Genomic DNA, 17,938 nt, shown 5'->3' with positions numbered 1-17,938 from the left:
CTCTGGGGACCGAGAAAGATTTTTAACAGTAAAGCGCGCAAGTTTTACCCAACTTTGGTCACGGCTTTTTTTAACAATATAAGTTCGAAATATTTCAGTAGAGCTCCATAGTTTCATTAGAAACTGTTTCGTATGCTATGGAATGTCTTACTCGAAATAACGTTTATCGGATGCTTCGGAAAAGAACTACATGTACGAATGTGCTAGTTCGGATGTTACTAAACTTTTTCGCTTTGTAAAATACTCCGCGGAATCAAAATCCAGCCGATTGATTAAAAAATATCCTTTTTTTAATTTGAAATATAATTTTTTGAACAATTGCAATGAAGTGTAGAATTACTTTTCTCACTCCTGTAGGCAAAAATTCTTAAAACCATATGGGTTGCATGTGCCTACAATTATCTAAAACATTTTCACAACATAGTGATATAGCCATAGCCCTCACTCGTTGGTTTTCACATTTTCAAAGAAATAGTTTATTTTGAATACAGATTCTCTACCTCAATAGTACACTTCACCACTGATTCTTTGACAGATTTGTGTTGCCGTGGCTAACAATTGGGAGACTAACCCCCTCTGTGGTATTCAACAAAACCGATATGTGGTTTAGAAGATAATTAAATTAGCTATACCTTGAACTTCAAATCAATAGTTTACTTTGTTGAATGTTTATTGCTCTGGCTTCTGTACCCGAAGAACCGTACTTTCGGAAATATTGGGCGTCGAAGTTTGAGGAAAAAACGGGGCTCAAATATTTTAACGTGACTACCTATCTCAATTTTCTGCACAGGTAGAACCCCCAACTCTCGGTCTTCTGTACCAGGAGAACCGTATTTTTTAGGCGACTCGCTTCTCTATTGTTACTCGATCGCGAGTCATTTTCTGTACCAGGAGAACCCTCTAGCAGAAAATCCGGCCTTTAAGGCACTTTTAAGGTAACTTTCATTCTCACTCCAATAGTGAAAATAATAATAATAATAACATTTACAATATTATTCGGCAGTTCTCATAGCAAAATTCTTTCATTCTTCACATCCTATTATAGCGGTAATGCTAAAAACAATGTCTAAAAACTGTACAAGTTAAAAATAAAGTGCTTCGTACAACGGGGAACCGGCATCTGGATGGTACTGGTAACGTATATTGGAAATCTAGTGTTTTCTCCCCGATTTTTAACTTGGATTTTTTTTCTTTTCACAAGATTTTTCCCACCAAGTTCGATAATCGATAAGTGTCACGTGTTAATTGAAAGGGAAAAAAATCCTCTATCGCACCAAAAATGTCTCGGCTATAAACCATTCAGTATAAAAAACCGCCAAACTAAAATATATTGAATCGAGCTTCAATTACAAATTCAAAATTACATATAAAATGTGAATAACTATTGGATAATTAGTTTAAATAGTTAATAATTAATTCATGATGGTGAATAATCAATTAATTCAAACTAATTTGATATAATAATAGACATTCATCCTAGATTGTCGCCCTCTTGGACTTGGGGATGACGGCCATTTTGAATTAATGTCTATCAGGGTAGGTATCACTACTAACATCATCCGATACAACGCATATATATAAGTGAATTGCTAGTATTATTTTAATAGTAAACACGTAGTAATGATTTAAAACGAGTTCACCACTCAGGATGCTATAGTGTTTTATTACCCCACGTGACCTAGCTACTTCCGATTCAATTTAGAGCCACTTCATACCCACTGGTGTACCGTAGCTTTGCTGGCCAAGCTAGAAATTCATAAGAAGAATTTTACGCATATCCAAGCTAGCATAAACCTTTCATTTTTTTCGGGCCAGTTTCTTAAACTCTCTATTCCGTGAGATAGTATTGATTCATCGCAGGGAAATCCCTGGACTTTCTATATCACGCGCATGTACTTAAAAAAAAGGCACAGAATGAATTAAGTTTTTAGGAAATGTAGAAGTGCTATTGGCTTAGTTCTTTTTCGCATCTGACAACCTTGCCTCGCGGTTCTCTCCGTCCCAGCACTTCTTTCTCTAATGTAAAAGTTGGTGCAGCAGCTGGTGTTACGCCGGAAAAACACGATTTTCTCATCAAGGCATCCCGTCATTTGAGGCTAGCTCGAGCTTCACGGTGATGGTATATACCATGAAGAGAAGCGGGCGGGCGGGACTGATGGTACAAGGGATATCAAAATCGCCAACAGTGGCTCTAAACAGTATAAAAACTAACACCCCCACCCCTCCCCCTGGAATGAAACCTTCCTTATCAGCTATATGGCTAAGGGGTCCATCCCCTCTTTTATATAGACCAAAAAACAGAGAAAAAGTTCAAAGTTTCCGGAGGTTAAAAAAGGTTTTGGCGGCAAGCTACAAGAAACGTGTCGTAAGTTTGCTCAAAGAAAACAACGGATAAGGAAGAGTATCTTCGTATTAAAGAAGGTTTAAACTAATATTATCATCCCAGTGTTATTCATACTAATTACAAAGGTAATATTTACCCTCGCGGACATGTACTGAAATTTAGAAATTCCGCTCATAATATCAGAAGGGGATAATAGAAGAAGGATGATATTCTCTATTCTCTTAATGCTTTAGTTTTGTAACATGATTCTTCCCAGGCTTATGTACCTTTTTGTTTGCTCATCAAATTGTTTAGTACTAAATCCTCAGCAATCAAGTAGGCACGATTCTTGATTGTCTTGACGCGGGACAAAAATCCACAAGAGCGCCTTTATCAAATAGTTAAGGGCTAATAGAGTAATGATGAGGGAACGTGCAGAATCATGCACGTTGAACGCTCTTGGTGTTCAATCGATAAAACTTTAAAATATTAATAACAGCTGTTAATAACAAACCTCGTAAAGCGATCATCGTCCCCCCTCCCATCACGGAACGCACTAAAAACGCGATTAAATAAAAAAAAATAAAACCCTACATGGATAACATCTCGAAGATATTACAGCAGAGTGTGAGATAAAATTTCGTGTTTGACAAGATATGGTTAAATTTTGGCTCTCCATCTTTCTTCCCTATACTTCAATATATCCCAGATTTATCCCTCGTTAATTCTCGATCAGTGGCTAGGCGGCGCTGCAACCTGTTGAAGTTATAGCCCCATACCCAAATGGCTCTTTAATGAAAGAGGATCCTCTTCGATACTCGAGAGAAAGTTTCATCTCTTTTTGCTAAGCCTAACTATGTCATAATATGATGATATTCCCCTTTCACTTTTTCTTTCGTTAAGCCTTGGTTAACATTTTATTTTATTTTTTTTCACTCTCGAAATATTGAGGGGCAACTTCGGAAAAGTTCTTCACAATTACCTGTTTTTACTTTCATCTATAACTTAATGGAGAAAGAAATCCTATGAAAGTTTTATTCGACGAAACATTTTTTCCTCAGATTAAAGCCAGATTTTTAAGCCTTGGACTTTCAGATTTGGTTTTCGGGTTGTTTTATTAAAAGGTAAAGATTATATAGGACGTCATTTCGTAAAGGCGGTTTCTATCAATACTGAAGGCCATTCAAGATGAGCACGGGTTAGAAAAATCTTCCTTAGTGAGTATCACAGCTGAATATTATTATCAGTGAAAAAAAGTAAAACTCAAAGATGTAACAGTTTAAAGTTGACTTGACCACCTTGTTCAATTTCCTATGGTGCAGGTCGTTATCGGTTTGATAGCCAAGTATATCGTATATTTTTTTTGTAGGGTAAAAGCGGTGGAGAACATGGCTATATTTTATTCAAAGTTATTTCTCGATGGTTTGATGAAACTCGACATATCCTAACGCTGTAACACCTTTTTTGGCCATAAGTGTGAGCGGGAATTCGTAGGCCTCGAGTATTTTAAGCTATTAACGTGAAAGGGTTGTTTTACTTTCAAACTCGCCCTTATTTCGTAAAAGGTCTCTTAAAAATTCTCCTAGCACCAAAAGTAAAGTTTTATACTTCTTGAAAAATTGAGAAGAAAGTCCAAACAAGATAGGCGTAGTGTTTTATTAAGGAAATTTCTGTTATGAAAATAAAAGTAAACAAATATTGATATATTTAATTAAGGGCTACAAAACGGTGTAAATTAGGTCAAAATCGGACGATAATTAAGAAAGATACGATTAACTTTCGAATTTCAGTTCGTCCCATAGATTTATCATTACGCCTGATGGGTAGCTTCACCGTGAACACAACTGTGCGGCAGTGTAAACATTTCTACAGGGGCCATAGGATTAACAAGGAGGCTTTTACCCCTTAAAGTCGGTTTTCACGCATCATCCTGATAATTAAAAGTCATGGAATTTATTGAAGTGAGAGGGCCGTTTGTTACGAAGGAAAACGAGCACTTTAAGTTAGTAACTTCTAGTTGTATTCTAACAGACTAAGAGAGGAGATCGGAAGGCATAAACCTCAATTGAGATCCCCCTATTTAAAAAAGTGGTGTGGCTTTATTTTTCGATTGAGGGTTTTTCTATGGTGGTCGTTAAAAGTGGGTTTCGCTTTTCAAGGGGAGCGTTTGGCGAAGGCTGCGAGTTTACGGTCATTGGTCCGACGAAATTGGATGAACGCGTCCGACGAGTGACGGCGAATAACTCAATTTGAGCTCTCACCATCCCTCTCTCTCTCCGGCTTCTCTCTTTGAAAGTTACAGCATCGCCGTTTTAGTCTCTCGAGCTTTTAACTTTTCAATCAATATCTTCTTGAAAAGGACGAACGAGAAGGGAATACCGACCGAATATAGAATCCTTCCCTACTTATACAACAACAATTCTATCGTCTGGAACAACTCGTCGGAAAGTTCCCTTTTCCCCTTATGTCTCGTCGTCTTATTTTAAGAAGTTTTAGTTTTAAGTCAGTATTTATGTCTCAAAGGAGTTCAACGCGATACGCTGGACAGCTAGCTATCTAGCTAGTCTTTGTCAAGCGCGGGATGTTGGATTTAGATGGATTGACTTGATACGATTTAGGGTAAATGGCAAGTCCATTTAAATATATATGGGGTTAAATTTAAAAGTTTGTTTTTGAGAAATATGATTCATGCTGGAATGGTATTTTGCTAAACATCTACATTTGATATAGTGGTTTTTCCATTTCAAGCGCCATAGTAATTAACACAAAGCTTAAGACATCAGAAGTAAAACTAAAACTGTTTTTCTAACACAAAATTCTTAGTTTTAGGCAAATTTTCAAATTATCTAACGATAGGTATAGAAAAACTAAGGTATTTTACATAAAAGTAGATTTTTTTCATGGTAATTTATTTCCTTCCGACGTTGCACACCGCTATAATAGTGAGTATGGTCATAAGTGAATCATATTACAGCTCCCTATAAGTACTGGACGTAGGTTGTGCTTTTGTAAACAGCGTTTTCTTCCAAGACATCCAAGCCCGCCATCTGTAGCTCAGTTTTACAAGTATAGTTTTCCCATTAACCCGGATCTTGAGTTAGGTTAACATACGGAAGTTCCGGTTGATGATAATGGCTGTCAGACCGCCGTCAGTGTCGTGATTTGTGTGAAGCTTATTATCGTGTTGTAATTTTTATTTAGAATGGCTTATGTTAGGATCAATGTAACTAATTGCAATCGTCGCATGCCCAAATGAAAGACACTTCTGAACACGATCTATGCGATATTAAAAGCACTTAACCGTAAGCAACTAAAAAAACGTTTTGTAAAACTGAAAAATGTTGACCAGCATCTTTCGCAAACGGAAAACGTTCTACCATTGAAAAAATTTGTCACACTTACAAAAGGAAAACAAATTTCTATATCGACGAACACAACCTTTAATTAGTTATAAATCGGTCCAACTATCCCCGCTAAAAACCTTTAAATCGGTGGAAGCAGAGGACACTTGGTGGAAGCTCAGTGCTGTATTAAGGATGCATGAAAAATATTCTAGCATGATGAGGGCTATTTTGATAATTTGAGTTCATATTAATTTCCTTTTCAACACAAGCGTTTAAAAAATACCTAGAGACCGCCAATTATTAAAAAAAAGTGGACTTCTACTATTATATTCAGAACCCAACACTTTGTATGGAACAACTTGTTTCCTTCCGCGCTCTTCTCTCTCAAACCTTTCCTCATTGGCTACCAGCGTACCACTTACTTCCGTTTCCTTCGCCCGCTTATTAAAAATTTCTTTCGCGCCAAAATCATTCCTCTGGTTTAGTTCACAAATTCGCCGCTGCGTTTCGCATATACCGTTTTCTCTTCAGTGCTAGGAGACAATGCTGATGCACGGCGATGTTATATCGTCCAGTACTTCTAGGGAGCTGTAATATGATCCACTTCTGGTATGGTCCTTAGTCCTTATGGCTAGTTGGCTAATTTTCAGTCCTTCATTACTGTTAACATTAGACGAAATTTGAATTTTAAATTTGGGTAGATGCTCTTAATTAAGCCTGAGGCGATGACGCTATAGAAGGGAAAGTGTTCTTACAATTGTGAGAGAATTGTCGTACACGTTATTCAGATGAGCTAGTTCCTAATGCGCCAGTTTTCCAAATCAACTACAGCACTTAAAGCCTACGATATACGCCAAGAACGTCTCAATGAGATGAGCTAGACGACGCCGTTTATTGAATAGAATTCGGATATAACGTGGTATGTTTGAAGTTCCGCAACTCGCACCGGATGGTTTCAGTAAATTTTGAGCGTAACTTAGCTATTCGAGTTAACTATATTCCAAATAATGCGGAGGAATATCTTACTTCCCCTCAAGAGTCTACTTTCGAACAGAACTTTTTATTTGATATTAATTTCAAGTGACCTTGATATACCAGTAAAAAAAACCGTCTACCTCCGCGCGTTTAGCTTCAAAACGACCTTGAATTCCCATGCTCATCCAGTTTACCCTATCTTTATAGAATTTACGTTATCCATTTATCTTAAAATGCACAAATAAAAATTTAACTACACTGGACCTGCCATAAGTAAGTCGATAAAAAAATTGGCGTATTGATATTGCTTCTCAAACATTGTTAAAATAAATTACTTTTCTGATGTTTTAAACCTATAGTATTTTAATCTAAGAAAACGTTTTAATCTTCTTTTTGATAGCCTTAATTTCATTCACCATAGAAAGATGAATAAAACAAAACATAAGAGAAAGACGGATTAAGGACAACGATACGTTCATCTACCAGGCTTGCTTTAAATTCGTCTTAACTGGTTGGACAAATTGCCGAAATAGTGGGTGACATTCCGGGTGTGTACGGGTCACTCTTTCTTACTCCCTTGGTCATTTATCACGGACACCACGAGGAAAAATCCACCCCCGCGCTTCCCCTCGAGGGACAGGCCAGTATGGACCCTTAGAATCTTACCACGTGACAAGAATAGCTAGCTTTTTTAAGACTCATAGCCTTCTCCAACTAAAAACCTCGGCATAGGGTAATAAAATTAGAATCATTCTACCATACCTCTCGCCTTTAACATAGAAAACGTCCGAGTGTTAAGGCTTAGTTAGTGTAGGCAATTTCTTCGCGTTTGGGTCTCCCTCTATCTTTGGATAGGAAATATAGACCTCTTCTATTAGTTAAGAGACAAGGTGACGCGTGAGCCGCAGCACCCTTCTAAAAGGGCCGGTATATGACCAAGCATAGATCGAATGCACCAGCGTCACCTTCCCATACATAAAAGAACGTGACGGGAAAAAAGAAAACTATATGGTATATACACGACGGGATGCCACCGACTCTCTCTCTCTCTCTCCCTCTATCTCCGCTCTTGGACCTCCCTTTTATCCATCCTCATCCCATTTGAGAATATAGGGATAAGGATAAGACGGAGATACGCGACATTTTCAGGAAGCTAAGACGCAAAACAAAGTAACTCTTATTACGACTTCTTTCCCTACCGAAATAAAATAATCATTGTATGAGAAAATTTGGATTACAATACAATTGTAAAAGCGAGCGAAAATTCCAAATTGAAACCAAGGCATAACGGATATCGATGTATTGAAAAAGCACGTGGTATTACGAATTTTCTTAAAGCACGCGCAATTAAACAAATAGCTCAAAAAACAAGATTTGTCTAAGTTTTCGAATTTACGTAATATTTTTCTTTTTGTACAAGTCACAATGCTCTTGCCTACTTGTCTATATAATTTTCCGTTACAGTGACAAAGTTAAAAAGGGATTTGCTCAAAATCATATTAATACGACCTTTTCGCTGTGAGGTCCCTGAAACATGGCTTCTAATAACACTGACTATAGTGGCAACCCTCCTGTTAATATAAAAAAAGGACACGAAATGGCTGCCACCCTTTGCTCTTTATTTGATTTGAAAGAGGAAATATGCGACTCTAAGCTCTAATAATCCCCAACTCCCTTCTCTTCTTGCTTATCAAATATAGTTGCATTTATCTTTACCGAGTTTGAAGTTTTGTCCACAAATTGTTTTTCTAACGTGGTATCCTCTAAGAAACTTCCGCATTTTAGTTAGGGGTGTCTACCTTAAACGGTAAAACCAAAACCATATTAACAAACTCTATCATTGTTTTACCAGTCCAATAGAATTTTTCTGCATAAAGTTTGGAGCAAAATTTAAATACGAGTTTAAATACTTAATATTCATTGCGAAAAGAGGGTAAATTCACAGTCGCCACTCTTTGAAAATGTTATGGAAAGTTTTCTATCCCTTATTAAGAGACTCGGGTAAGGTTGCTTTTCCCAAAGTACGTTAAAATCTTCCTGAGGCCGACGAAGCTTCCTAATTACTAGATTTCGGAAACATTATGCATATTTTATAGCGGCATCTAAGTGTAGCTCCGTGTGTTCGCATAAAGGCGGTATGAGTTTCCCTGAAAGTTTTCCTTTCAAGCCAAGGCCTGGCAGAAATATAGTCAATCGCGAATTATCCGATACGGGAATAAGTCCTCTCATACTCTTTTAAGTCCCTTTTTGCAAATTAGAACCTCAGGTGCTAATGTTGAATTTTACTAATGTTTTCTTTTTTCCTACATTTACAACAACAATGGTTTCAATCTTTACTCGCGGCTCTTAAAAGCTAGTTTGTAAAATTATCACACCTTAATTGTTACCAATAGAATCATAATTAGCATCGGAGTAATGAAGAATACGTTAACCTTTAACCTGTATTTGAGCTCTTTTAATTGACATTTTTATAACCGTAAATAAATGGTTTCTTGTTGAAGAACTTGAAAATTCTCGAGCGTATCACTTTATCATAATTGAACATTATCGCCAGATATTAAAATATATTAGCGCGTTTGATACAAGCTTAAGGCCTAATAAATTGGTCGCCCTCATATACTCACTCTCCTTGATCAAATATTTACCAGGACTTCTACTGGGCTTCAGAAACGCGTGATCCCCAGCTCCTACTGCATCTCGTCCATATCGTAACAAGATCCGCCTTGCCGAAGCAGCTATAAGGATCTCTCTATAAATTGCTATTAGTTTCGCTAATATTAATGAAGTAAAATAAGTTCCACTAGAATCATAAGATGCCCAAGTTAAAAAAGTGCGCAAGTATTTGCCATTTTGCAGTATTGGGACGGGGAGATATACTTGTGATATAACATTAAAAAATCGTACAAGTTTCACTATTTTACCGAAAAACGTGAACTAAAATGTCACGCGCTCTAGAAGTTTGGCGCGAGAAATACCACGTGCTTTTCAATTTTGATTTGGAATTATAGGCTTAAGCCGCACGAGGTATTTTCCCGCCTAAAACATTTACACAGACCTATCTTTTTATACAAATCAACTCCTAGTGGATCTCGTGTATAGAGAGAGCACCTTGGTAAAAGGAAATCTAGACATATGGAAAGTGCACAGTTTTCAGAGCAATCCGAGTGCGTTCCAGAGCAGTATATCTATTACTCTATTAAAGTCTCCATAATGAAGAGCGCTGGCGCAAATCTATATTAGTAGTTTGCGTTAGCCCCTCCCATTGCCTAAGGTTAATCCCAAATTGTTTGATAGCGCCGCTCGTCGAAAACTTAATCCGTATAGTACATATCATAGTACGATCCTTCCATCTCTCGCTTATTAACATAATGGGGATATGAAACCAAGGATGATGTAGAATTAAGATTCTCATTTACAAGCGAACCTCTCTATATGTTATATACAGGCATGAACTTACAGCATTTAATCGGTTTAAGAACCGGTTTATTAGCCGTTCTGGAGGTTTATTACGGAATCCCTATCGTGAAATCGTACAGTATAAATTGTTAATGTTAAATTTACTAAAAGTTAAAAAAGTTTAAGGGCATAAATTGTTTTGGAATAATTCAGAAAATGCCTAAAACCAGTTAAAAAAAAATAGAAGCGAACCTGGGAATATCCTTCGTTCCCCGTCTCTAGTGATCAATTCGAGAAGCAGGCGGAACTCTAGGAAGGTGACGACACTTGGGACAAAGTGACGTCAATAGAGGGATATTATTCAAGCCCCTTGCAGATATCCAAGATTCATCACCACCATAATGGTAAGCGTAGAAATTCTCCTTTTGAAAGAAAATTGGGTGTGCATGATATTGAAATTTACATCTGTAAACTTCAACATTATCATTGGCTCAACCCTGGTATAGTTTAAACCACTAACTTAGTGACCTTAGAATCCCCGATTTGCGTATAGAATTATCCCGGGGAAACTGGGTCTATTTCGATAAAACTTCATATTGTGGTGGTAGAGCGGTTTGCCTACAGTCTAGTAAATAGAGCAATTTATAGCTTGGAGGAAGCTAGAGTGAGTGAGAGAGAGAGAGGTAAAGCTCTAGGATTTCAATTACCAAAGATATCGTCGTTTGCCTATTACAATAGTAATGTCCATTAGTCCCGTTATAGAGCTAATTAGTCAAAATAGTAAGGGGAAAAGACCCCACCCCTACCCATTTATTGGAAGATATTGATTACGGTACAATATACTCTCTCATTCAGAGAGAGACAGGGTATACCAGGCTTTTCAACGGGTACACCGAGAACTTTCAGTACAGGGTGTGATGTTTACTGTTTAATTCGAATTTAAATTAAATAAGACAATTAGAAATAAGAGAAAGTGTGATATTTACGAAGCAAAGGCCTAGTTTTTGGTCAACCAATCAGAGCTCTACTTTCTGACGTCATCCTTTTTCGAAAATAGTGCTATTGAATATTATTATAGATTTTGAAGTGCAAACTTGGCTGGCAAATGTAACATTTTCGCGATAGTATTCGTGAGCCTGTTTTTACAAGCACAGTAAATAAAGAATTACATTAATTAAATTTCTCTTTAATTGATTAGGAGGCAATTAATATTTAGAAGTGATTTGCAGCAATTATTATGTGAATTTTACACTCTCAAATTATAGCTTAATTCTTAATTTAGCAGAGGCAAAATTCCACAGTAAAATACCGAATAGCTCAGCTCGAAGTTGTTTACCCTAAACTTATTTAGACTTACACTTCAAATTATCACAAACCTAGATTGATAATAATTTTAGGAATTCTTCAAACAACAACCGCCCAATTTTCTCAATTCATTATGGTTCCTTAAATTGGCAATTAAACACCTTGTACACATAAATCTTAGGTCATAGGTTTGGAAACCTCGTTCGGGCAATTGAATTCGCAATACGTATATAACCCGAGTTTCAATCCCTGGTTCCTATACATCTTTGGATTATTCAAACGCCGGACGAGGTACGTAAAGCTTCAGAGAGACAGAGAGAGAGAGATACCAGTTTTGAATAGTTTAATAGTGCAGCTGTTTTAGTCGTATCATGGAGCGTGCATTAAATTGCCTTATTAACGCTAGTTCGAACCCAGCCGGCGGGGAACTCGTGTTAGTTATACTTTAATTGGCTAGGGTGTTTGTTATTATACCAGGAAAAATTACTAACCCTTTTTTCTTTCAGCCAGAGCTTGTAGCGTCTGTGTATTATTAAGCGATACGGTTTCCTAGAATTTTTGGCTTCTCTTAATATAATTATTTCCTAGTAAAATAAATAGGTGTAAATTTAATTATTTGTTGCGACTGAGTTACTGTGTATCTAGGATAAGTGTTTTTTTTTGTTAATTCATACTTAAGAGAATTACATAGTGAAGTTTAATTTAAAAGGGACCTTTTGAAATATTCCGAAATGTTACAGACTTTAAATTAATATCGTTGTCTGTTCAGACTCCAGAGACGAGTCGTGTCGTGTTTTTTTTTTTAGCTTTTATGAAGTTTATAAAATATTTAAAACGCACATTTAAATTAAACTTTACAGCTTACATTGACAAACGCGCAAGTATAGTATAAATGGAACTATGGTAGATCGCGTCAAATTAACTAGTCAGGGCAAAGGTCACAATGGACTCCACACACCCAATTAAGGTAAAATTGGCGGCATGGAAGATTTCGTTAATGTGTAGCGTAACCCGCTTAACGTCTTCTTGACCAATGTCCTCGCGTATCATCCGAAATGACCACTTGTTAAACTCGGAAGGTATAAATACATCCCACGCTTATGGTCAATTACTGAGGTCCCCCTATTTTTGACTATAGCGGTCATCCAGCAATAAAATCTCCAAAAGGTTTCAAAATAAAGTACTTATTCTTTGGAGTTCTTTTAAGAACTTTTAAAAAAAGGTGATGACTTTAAAAATTCAACAAATACCATCTTATCACCGTGAAAATCGCTAAATAAAAAATAAATAACTCAAAATTGGTCAAGTAATATATAGTAGCAATGTGCTAAGATGGTAGAGCTATCTTCTTAAAAAAATCTTTAACGTCGTAAAACGTCTTTATTTCCAAGAAAGGGAAACTTTCGACATGGAAAAATACTTTCTCTAAAACCAGTTACTAATTTATTTCTTACTCTCTTTAAGAGACATTATATCCTTTATAGTTTGTAGAACGTTATCTTCGAGTTTATTTCCTCATTCATTCATCGACCGAATTTAATTTAAATAATTTAAAAACTTTCAGCAAACTTTATTAATTATTTTTATTTTATTTTTTTCCCAGGCTAAAAGATATTATTAATGAAAGAAAAAAATAAATTTTCGCTCGACGGATTTTACGAGTGTATCTGGCGTTTTTCTAATTTCCTCTCGATTTCCGTTTCCGTTCAGTCGGGCGTAATAACCAAAGTAACGTATATATATAACTTTTCCAGCCTGAGCCAATTTGTTTTAATTAAAATTCGATTGGCGATTAAAATATACGATAATACCTTTAAGGTCTGGTCTGATTTGTTCGCTACAGCTAAAATTGTATATAACTTTCCCCCATAGATATCAGAAATATTATAATAATGTTGATGAGGAGCTTCTGTTTTACTAACAATTTAGCTTGCAAAACATGATTACTAACTTTTAGTATTGGAGGATTTACAATTGGTGTGGCTAGGGTTCGAACACGGGACCATCTTTGAAGCTTAAGCATTGCAACTTCGGATTGGTCACGTGGGCTTGGGTTTAAATATGATTTGTAGGCATAAAACAATGAATGGTGTAGCATTTACGTCACATAATATAAAAGCAAGGATAATTAATAATAGGGTGAGAATTTGACACCAGGGGAATTTAAGGTAAGTACGTAATAAATATGAATCTAGAATAATCTAAGTCAACGGGCGATCGTATGTTCTCGACATATCTATGAGTTCTTGATGACACGGCTATTCTATCATCGTATCATTGCGAAGTAATTCATCTTACACTGAACTTTAAGTTGTCTAGAGTTTATAAATAGGGAGCTTAAACGCGAGGATGGCTTGAGCTTTCCATAGAAAGGGTCCATATGAATACGTCAAGGAGAGAAGGGGAGAGAAAGAGAGCTCGGAACGGATGAGACTGAGAAAGTTTTCGATTAAAGCTAAAGAGAGAGAAGATAGAATGGAGTTTTGGGGGCTAAAATGCCATTATCCATTAAGAACGGTGGGGGGAGAGAAAATTTGGTATAAATAGCTTTGTTTTTGGAAGGGAAGCGTGGGACGCAGATTTAAAAGTCATCAAGCGCCTCTACAAAACACCTGAGACGCTAGAATCTATAGCTAGATTCTACCGCTCCGAAAAATCATTTACCAAAAAGAAAAATGGCCAGAAAACCCCATCCCATCCGCATCACTCTCTCTTTCTCTCTCGCCAAAAATTCATCTCCGGTTTCGGCTAAATTTTATACAGTTTTTTTTTTGTTGCCGTCGCTCGTCACTTCAAATCGACGGACGCTAGCCTTTCATCACAAAGAATTATAGAAAGTCATTAGAGTTAAAATGATAACCCATGGTTTATGGGTTTAACCATAGAGGGATGGATCTTTCTTTGAAAAAGATCTATAAATAATATAAGTTCTTATTTATTTCTCTTTTGGAAAAAATAATAGGTATTTTTCTCTCAGTCAAGCAATCGTTCATTCATTCAAAGATACTTCTTAAATTTCCTTGCAAAGATATTGTTGATTGCACATGGTTTTTTTTTTTCAATATAATTGTCATTTACTGCAACGGTTGATTAGATAGCTATTATCCTTTGTCTTAATGATAATTAAGCTGTGCTTAATTTAATTAATTACGTTTTTAAGTGCGTCCTTAAGAGAAGTAACTAAATGGGGTCGGACAGTTACTTAAAATCTATACAGAATCAACTAAGACTATTGATTTCATAAACCATTCTTCATCAATAATTAAAAAATACATTTATATATGCAAAATGGTAATTCAATTTCGTTAACGTAACGCTGTAGTATTAGACCTCTCAGTACTCATCGAAATACGATAGAATTTTTTTCGCATCTAGGTTCTTAATTACCAAACTGAGTCTTTAAGGATAACGATCAGGCGCTAACGCCTTAAGGAACCTTAAGGCTATAGCTGTCAGTAATTTCAATTAGTAGACCCAGAAATATTTGGTCAAGGGCGTGTTATACCGCGATGCTACGAGAAAGAACTAAAGAAGACTTAAGCCTTGGCCACCGATGTGACATTGCACCGTATACGAAAAGTCTTTTGTCGGGATAGCTATACTAGAAACGGTCTTAAATGTTACGCTAATGGGCTGCTTAGAACGTCGTTCCGTCGTTTTAATGTCTCAATCTGCCTGCTCTGATAAGGGTACGTCCCCGTTTTCTAGAACGACTTTATTAGGCCTTGGCACGACCGTTATGTCGTATAAGCCCTTTTTTAACATCCAACCCTTCATGTTTTATCGCGCTAGATACGTGTATACGTCACACATACCACTTTTAACCCAACCCAACCCAAGTTACATCGTGTTTTTAAGCTCAGAATTTCTTGGGTTGAGTACGAGACGTCGAGGACAATGGTAAATGGCAAATTACAATGAAGTGGGGTAGGGACTCTCGACGCTCGTGGTAACCCAAGCTTTCTGAGATCGTAAATAAGATACGGGTATGAACCAATAAGAACTTAAAAGGTATATAACATCGCGCACTGCATAGATATTTTATTAGAATCACACCATCACGTTCTACGGTCCGTGTCTCCGATGGACAAACCTATTTCCTTCAAACCCACCATTTTGAGCAGCCCCTGTTGATGAATATTTGATGATGGACCTAAGTCTAGTCACTATCTTACGAAGACCGCTTTTAACTCCCCATTCCGCGCTAAAAACATTGCGGCGCACTGCATTTCGGGGACTTTTGGAGAAGGTTTTAGACAGGTGTCAAGACTAGATAGGAATTAATACACTAGAAAACAGATAACTCGCGACGACGACGGCGAGGACCGGGCTTCGTCGAAGACCACTCTAATATAAAAAGCGAGTTTTCCATAAGAACATTATCTACGGCCCTCGTGAGATGTTATGGCGCCAACACCGAGGTTAGTTTCTTTAAGAAATGGCGGGAAAAATTGTAGAAAGGTGAATATACAGGGTGTATATACTAAAAAGGATGGTCGGACCGAAGTATATGGGCGACTTTGAGTCGAAAATGCAATTTCTATTGCCATTCTCACTAAAGAAACCTAAATTCATTCTCATTTTCGCGACGCATTTCTGACGTTTTTAAAATAAACACAAAAATGTTTTAACGACCCAAGGGCTTTTATCAACCATGCAGTGATACATTCTTGGTATTTTTCCCATTTAAATCCAACGCAAGCAGCTATTCTCGATTAGTTTTGATAAATAAGTATCTAGTTTTCTTGCTTAAGAAATAAAATAAGCGCTAACAAAGTTTGTACAAACTTCTCAGCGAAGCTATTTCAATATTTGTTGAAAATGAATTGAGTTTTTTGCTTTCGCGAGTTAACATTAGCCCTAAGGGAAAACGAAAACTCTTGACACAAATTTAAATAACGAAGTATTTTTGGTTTTGTGAAGGGAAGGTTCTTACTATTTAGAACACAATATTTACGGCAGTGGTTTTATCTGTTTTGATATTTTTTCTGTCAACCCTATACGCTCTCAACTCTGTTTGAAGGCCAACTGGCCATCCGCGGTCTGTATACGCTAAATTCATCTGAATCCTCATGACGTGTCAAGACGTGCAAGCCTTGAGTTTTGCAAAAAGGCGCACGGCTTATTATAGGCTTAACGCTGGGAAGCTTCGAGCGGTTTCAGTAGCGCTTAGAGTATAAAACCGTGGACTTACCCAGTTTGACGCTCAAATGCCGAAGGGTGGTCCATTATAGCATTCAAATCCTCCAGTACTTGTCCATACCACAATATCAAAACCCATCCTCGTTGCTTTTTCAATTGACATTCTGATGATTAATCTATAAAGTAAAACATAGAATTAATTAATATTCTACTAATTAGCTTTTATGTTTACCTAAAATTAAATTTAATTTAGCCAATTACCATATGAATTAATAAGACTGAATTAACAATTTAATAAAAATTCGCATCGCGACAAAGGCTTAAAACTGAGGAAAATCAACGTGACTTTACAATGAACGTGTTTCAGCAAATAAACGTGACTCATAATGAACGCGTTTCAGATAATGAAGGTGACTCATCAAGAGCGCAATTCAGCAACCAAATGGACTCGTCTAATTTAAGGGGTGATATGAAAAAGGGCAAGAAAATTTATAAGAAAAAATGTAGATGTTCATGCCATGAAGATTATTTATTAAAAAACGTAAAAAAATTCGTTTGAAATTGTTTTAATATTAATAAAATTAAAACTGTAAAAATTATGGATGGTAAGATTAATCTATATTTTAATCTTTGAAATTCTTGGATTTCTGATCAATTTAGCCATGGACTATTTGAGGGATTTATTGTATACGGGAAAAGGAATTTCCATCTACCATCAGAACTTTCTTATTCCTTAGAGGCGTTTAGGGTTAGATGGGCTAAAGGTTTTTCTACAACAGGGACCAAAGTATCAGGGTATATTGGAAGAAAAAAAAAAGGTATCTTAGATTCCGTCGTCCGGGTGAAATCAGGCTGGGCGTCTACGCTTAGGCTTTTGCTTATTGCGATCCTAACCTACGGGGGAATCGGAGCTAGGATAAATAGAAGGCGACGTGTCAGACTTAATCCCGAATTAAAGCGGTGACCAGTAACGTTACCCAGGCCATTCCCGTCCGCGCGCTCTATCCTAAATCCCGGATGGGAACCGTGAAATCCACAAGATCAAGTCCATTCTTTAAAGTAAACGTTTTCAATTGTTCTTTCAACTGTCCATCCAGCTTAACTTGACTGTTCCATCGTAAGGAAAAGATTGACCAATGGTGAAACTAAGCAGACGACATTTACTAGGCCATCTTTTCGGGGACTCTTACCGCGATATGACATGTCCCCTAATCGCAAAGAGGATGTTTATACGGTTTCCCTATAGTGTTTCCAGATCGTTGACGAGTCAAAAGACTAGGCTAGGTTCAGTTTAAATCAGTTCTTGATTAGATTGGCTGACAGGGGGGTCTGAAGTTAAAAGGTAAGAGAGAGAGAAAGGAGGAGGAAGTTTCTGGAGCACCTTTAGCGAAAAATATCTCTAAAATTTGGCCTATTTTACACAATGGACTTCTGGGTAAAACTGAATGTAAAA

The 17,938-nt window shown here is 36.8% G+C and overlaps 1 protein-coding gene and 1 long non-coding RNA gene across 4 annotated transcripts in view; one reads left to right on the top strand and one right to left on the bottom strand.

The window, feature by feature from the left end:
• Positions 1–17,938, bottom strand: part of LOC149704971 (uncharacterized) — a 209,428-nt gene that overhangs the window by 98,470 nt on the left and 93,020 nt on the right. For all 3 annotated transcript variants that reach the window (XM_089865115.1, XM_089865114.1, XM_089865113.1), the window contains one exon: positions 16,538–16,661. The gene's annotated coding sequence lies outside the window, so the exon portion shown is untranslated. The remainder of the gene's footprint in view (positions 1–16,537; positions 16,662–17,938) is intronic.
• On the top strand, positions 926–1,437 carry LOC149704976 (uncharacterized). Its single transcript, XR_016381475.1, has 2 exons — positions 926–1,133; positions 1,202–1,437. It is a non-coding gene; the product is annotated as an uncharacterized LOC149704976 (long non-coding RNA).

The sequence above is a fragment of the Phalangium opilio genome, unplaced genomic scaffold, assembly GCF_054372755.1.
Source record: "Phalangium opilio isolate 3A_F unplaced genomic scaffold, DU_Popi_V2 ptg000014l_1, whole genome shotgun sequence".
Taxonomy (NCBI): domain Eukaryota; kingdom Metazoa; phylum Arthropoda; class Arachnida; order Opiliones; family Phalangiidae; genus Phalangium; species Phalangium opilio.
This window is presented reverse-complemented; position numbering and strand designations above follow the sequence as displayed.